We start from the raw sequence: 6000 nt of genomic DNA, 5'->3' as shown, positions 1-6000 counted from the left end.
TGACCAGTGAAGGCGGTTTTTTTAGTAAAAGAAATGCATATTTCGAATTCTTTTCATGGTAGTTCAAAGGCACGAGAGATAAGGAAATGAAAAACTTCTCAAACTAGAGTAGGAATTCAATCAATCGCTATCAATGCCAGGAGGCAGATGAAGATTCATGGGAACGAGAACCTTATCCAGCCTATTCTAAACATAATTGGGGGGAGAGGTGAAAAAATGGGATCGGCCTTAGAATTGGGAATTGGGGATTGGAAATTGGCTGAGGAATGAGTCCGATTCATTTGAAAATACAAAGATAATGACTGAAACTGGGAACTGATTCCATTTGGTTGCAAGAAAAAGGAGGCAATGAGAGGTGAAATCAGTTTAAAAGGAAAAAAGATAAATTACATTTGAGGTACCTAAGGTTTAGAGAAACTATGTCTGAGGATACTTCCTATGTCGAATACTATGTTTTGGGTATCACAAGGTTCATAGATATTATGCTAGGAGTACTTCACATTTCATAAATGTTATGTTTGGGCACCTTCTAGGGTACTTCATGTTTCAAATACTATGTTTTGGGTACATACCGTTGATAAATATTATGCTTGGGATACTTCACATTTCATAAATTTTATGTTTGGGTGCCTTTCCTTTTTATATGAGAGAGGGAGAGTTTGATAATTAACTATAATACCTTAGACGAGCTTTTGTCTATTTGAAATAGACCATTGCAATGCTCCCCAAGGCTGGCCACCTAGAAGAACCCCTTCCCCCACCCCTAAAAGAAAAAAACAAAACATTTGCAACACAAGGTATCGTTTTTTCTTGCATACTTGTTAGGAATTATTTGATCTATCAATCAAATGTGGGAATCTTCTATGTGACTGAGCCTATGTTGCCATAGACATTTTATTGGGTTTCATTTACAACTGCACCTTATGGTTGTGAAACTATATCTGTGATTGGTATGTGTTTTGAGTCAATAATGCATTCCAAGAAATCTTACTAAATGTAACATAAGTTTTCCACACATGATCTTAATTCTAATCGTCTGACCCCACTATTTATCTCACGTATATTTATCATTCACCTTTTCAATCTCAACATGTTGTGAATCCCGGACACCCACCCCTCGAATATCACAATCTAAATCATGGTTAAATTTCAAAATAAACTATACAATTATACTTCGAAAACGTTTGAAATCTTTATAGAACATTTTAAAAATTTGATAAGAATACATTATCCACCAACTTTTGACTTGGTCAAGCACCTTCTACCATAGCGTCACCATAAACTAAGGGTGTTAATCGATTCGATTTCGGTTTAACGGTGCGGATCAATTCGGTTCACATTTATTTGACTAAAATCATAACCGCACCATTTACTAAACGGTTCCACTTTCTGAAACAGTGACCGTTTAGTAAACGGTTTTGGTTTCCACGGTTTTTAAACGGTGTCGGTTTCACGGTTTTAAACGGTTTCGGTTTCGATTTATTCCATACGATTTGTTAAACGGTTCACAATCGATTTGTTATAACTTGCAACCATCTCTAAACTGAAGATCATGTACTTATCAAAAAATAATTAGCAACCACAAGTAAGAGATTCTATATTAACGATGGTATGTCTTAATTTGATAATCTAGTGCTATTTCTTTGCATAGCCATTCTCCAACATTTAGAACTAATATCATACAACATTCAAATCCAACCTTCTACAGCATAAAATATTAAAATGACAGGTGGTTCAGCCAAAACACGCTATGATAACATAATAACATAGTAACATAAATGGATTATAAGTTAATGATCTAAAGCCTAAACTTGAACTGAATTGTAATAAATCATACCAAAGTAGGATGGACACTTAATTTAATTGTTAATTGTTATACAGATTAATCGGATCAGTTTAAACAGTTTTAAACTGTTCGATTTAAACGGTTTCAATTCGGTTTGAAACCAACGGGTTCCGCGGTTAAAACCGACCCAACCCATATAACTAATCGGCTTGAAACTTGAAACCATAACCGCACCATTTACTAAACGGTTTTGCAATTTTGATGTAAACGGATCGGTTTGGTTTCGGTAAACAGTTTCGGTTACAAATTCATATTCTTACCATAAATGTCTCTTGAATTATGATCTTTATAATCCTTTTCCTACGAACAGTCATCCAAGTTTTCTTATCTTTGACATCTATTAGATCAATGAAAATTTCCCATTTCCTTTGTCTTTCCCTTGTTGGCCAATCTGAATCCAAGAGGTTTTGCTATTTTATTATGTTATCTCCTGACATTGTTTGTCAATATTGGAGAAGATTTCCCTCTGCATTCGTCAAGATGATGCTTCATAAAATATATCTATTATGTCCCACATCAAGATTTCTCTGCATTAAGTTAAGAAGATGCTTCATAAAATACATCTATGGTTACAGGTTCAAGTTTTGGCAGAGAATGAGAGAGAAGTAAATAAACTGTTTCTTTTTAATAGCTAGAAAGAACCAATTTAACACTCTGTGTCCGTCTCCTTTGCTCACAATCTCTCTGATGATTTCCCACCATCAGTTACTTGAAGTGATGGATTAATTATCTGGAATTGTGAGTGCTGCAATGGTTTCATTCTGCCTTGTTCTCATATGCTTCTGTGTTCGCTACTAAAAACCTTCATGGGTAAGTCACTGAATCATCCTCAGTACCCTCCTGTAATGGGTACTGTCTTCCACCAGCAACTCTATTTTGTGCTTGGAGTAATCAGCCACAAGAGGAAACAGATGCTAGAGCAACATAACTATGTGAGTGGATCTTAATTTTGGTTATTAATTATTCTGTTCTTCATTGGAAATAGGGGGGGGGGGGGGGGGGGGGAGGGGGTTAACTTAAATCTAATATTGAATTCAAGAATGACAAGGAGGACATACTTTCAAGGTTTCTGATGGAGAGCAAGAAAGATAAACAGAGGATGACTGATATCTCAAGGACATAATTCTGAATTTCATGATCGCCAGCAAAGATACTAGTGCAGGCACACTCTCCTAGTCCTTCTACCTCCTCTGCAAGCATCCTCTGATACAAGAAAAAGTTGCAGAAGAAGTAAGAGAAGTCATCAAATGTAAAGAGAACAAAACATAGACGCTTTCGTGGTGTGTTTAACTGATGCAGCATTTATCTCCAAACTGCCCTAACAGAGACCTTGAGGCTATACCCTGCCGTCCCCATGGTGATTTGCTAACCTCTTCATACTGTCGATGAGTTAAGTTTAGAGTTTATAGTGTACTAATTGAGCAATTGATAGGATGAGAGGTGTGCAGAAACAGATGATGTTCTCCGGATGGTTTCAGAGTAAAGAAAGGAGAGTGTAAACTACGTGGCTCCTGCCATGGGCTGGATGAATTACATAGGGGAGAGGACGCCGAGGAATTCCGACCGGAAAGATGGCTCAACAATAGAGTTTTGCAGCCTGAATCACCATTCAAATTTGTGTCATATAATGTTAATAATAATACTCTCAAACTATCAGTCCATCATGATAAATGAATTCAATTCATTCCAACCTCTCATTTCATCTATGGCTTTGTGCGCACCACAGTTCACCAACTGCACTAAACAATTGTTGTTTATTTTTAGAGTTGTGTAACTGATGGGGTGTAGGGCCACAACTCTACCAAATTTGTTATTGGTATGGCAGCAAACCTTTATTGATCACCATACTCTGTTTCTCCCAAGCTTTTGTCTTCCATAGCCGGGATAGGACTAAGTGCCCAATTAGGCATTGAAGATGGCTTCTTTTTCCATTACATCCATCCTCCCAACATTGCTATATATGTTCAGTAAGTACTAAGAAGGAATTTAACATATCCATTTGTTACTTTGATTTAAAGGGTGGCCCTCGAATCTGTTTGGGGAAGGAATTATCGATAGATGAAGAGAGTAGCCATGATCCTTCTTCGCTTCTTTCAGTTTAGATTAGCAGATGAAAAGAAGCAAGTAATATACAAAACATGATCACACTCCACATCATTGGTAAAAGTAAATGAGGCAGTTCTCTTTCTCTCTCTCTCTCTCTCTCTCACCACAGATCCACAGAATGCCAAACCTGTTTTCATTTTCTAATAAATTGTACACCATAGCAACTGAACAATTTTATTTTGGGCTACACATTTAATATGTATTTTTATTTCTAGGAAATTTTGACGAACTAGATAATATGAATCATACCAAAAGCACCCAAGAAAAATTAAGACCCAAAGGAGCTGTGGACATAACCTTATATTTGGGCACCGTTTGATAACGTTTCTGCTGTTTCTATGTCTAGAAACAACAGAAACAATTTTTCACGTTTTTGTTTTCAGAAACGAAATTCTTGATGTTTGAAAAATCTGTTTCTCAAGATCAATTCTTGCACAGACATAAAGTATAAGAAAAAGGACAACAGCCACCCATTCCCACCCATATTAATGAGACTATATACTTCTAATGAGATGCATGCATCTCCAAAAACCACCTCGAATGCAGTACAACAATTTACGAATAGGGTGAACCACATCAAACATCTAGAATAGCATCTACCGAGAAGTCTCTGAACCATCAATTTCCACCTTCAGCTCTGCAGTGATAGTAAATCTCATTTTAATTCCTGAAGACCAATCCTATTCCTACTGGCCCAGTACTGCTAAGATTGGCAGTGGGAGGGGGAGAAACCCAACATTACTAGAAAAGAGCAAGAGCAGCCATAGAGGATGCAACAGATATCCAACAACAAAAGAAGTAATTAAAGCCCATGAAAGTCCTCGACAGACAAAATCAAGTTGTTCTCATGACAATTATAAGCTATATGACAACAGGGTCTATCTATTCACATGAAAATAATACGTTACATCCCAACAAGAAGAAATCTCATTGTTTTTTACTAACAGATTGGACACTTCGGAACCATTTGTAAAGTTGGTTTGGTTTATTAACATCCATCAAATCCTGAACAACCTAAATTGAGCAGCAAATACTGAAAACAGTGGCATAAAACAAAAAATTCAATGTTCTGGGACTCTAAATGCAAGAGTGGCAACAATAGAGGAGTGTGAGCAATACAAAGGGTAGGTAGCACTTTAAATTGGGTAACGGAGAAAGAGAAAGCAAAAGGATAGCAATTCTGCCTTTTCTTTTTCAATCCTTTCAGCCTTAGAGAGCTGCAAGGGTTTGTAAAATCCAAATCGAAGACCTACTGTACATTGCACTTTGGAAAAACAATACCGAAGCCCTAGGGTTTTCAGAAATTGAAGTTATCTCAATGCTTACCTAGGGGTTTCAGTAATGGCAGCGAGAATTCCATGAGAAGCTTCGAATGTGGGAGACGAACTCTGAAATTTGTTCACTACACCGAAGGAGCTCGCCTGGTAGTCAAGATCGTTTGCAGAGATCGCTCTGTGCACAGCGAAGGAGAGTTGCAGTAGCTGGATTTCCGTTTGCAGTTCCCGCACCGTCAACTGGAGACGAAGATGGAGAAGGGAGATGCAGATCTTTGGATGAACAGGAGTGAAAACGAGGTTCTTATGGAGGTCGACCTCTGCTTCTGCGTTAGTTTTGGGTTTGCCTCTTATGAGGTGTAACAAGTCGGGGGTTATTTTCATCCGGGGCAAGGCCTATTTTCAAGGTTCATTCGTTTCCAGAAATGGTGAAACAGTCACATGCGTTTTTAGGATGATAAGTTCACATAAATTTTTTTTATCAGGCGAAAAAATCAAACGTTTTAATTCTGTTTCTGTTTTTAGAAGCGAAAATTGATGTTTCTATCGTTTCTTGAAACAGAAATGGCAGAAACATTATCGAACGGGGCTCAAGTTTTTGCTTGCCATTGTCCTATGAGCTAGGTTGGTTAAAAAAACAACTACCTCATTAGTAGGCGTAAGACATAAAATAAGGTTTTGCATAGCTTTGTGCACATCCAAAAAAAGGGGGCCCTTAGGTAGTAATTATGTCAAAATATAAGTTAAGAAGGGTCTCTTAATTGTTCCAAACTT

The 6000-nt window shown here is 37.4% G+C and overlaps 1 long non-coding RNA gene across 1 annotated transcript; it reads right to left on the bottom strand.

Moving 5' to 3' along the window:
• Positions 1–2313: 2313 nt before the first annotated feature.
• LOC122061002 lies at positions 2314–5651 on the bottom strand. The gene is made up of 3 exons (XR_006134528.1): positions 5279–5651; positions 2905–3049; positions 2314–2760 (listed from the first exon to the last, which is right to left on the bottom strand). It is a non-coding gene; the product is annotated as an uncharacterized LOC122061002 (long non-coding RNA).
• Positions 5652–6000: the final 349 nt, after the last annotated feature.

This window comes from Macadamia integrifolia, chromosome 14 (genome assembly GCF_013358625.1).
Source record: "Macadamia integrifolia cultivar HAES 741 chromosome 14, SCU_Mint_v3, whole genome shotgun sequence".
Classification (NCBI taxonomy): Eukaryota; Viridiplantae; Streptophyta; class Magnoliopsida; order Proteales; family Proteaceae; genus Macadamia; species Macadamia integrifolia.
Note: the sequence above shows the minus strand (reverse complement) of the source record. Positions and strands in the feature narration are given on the sequence as shown.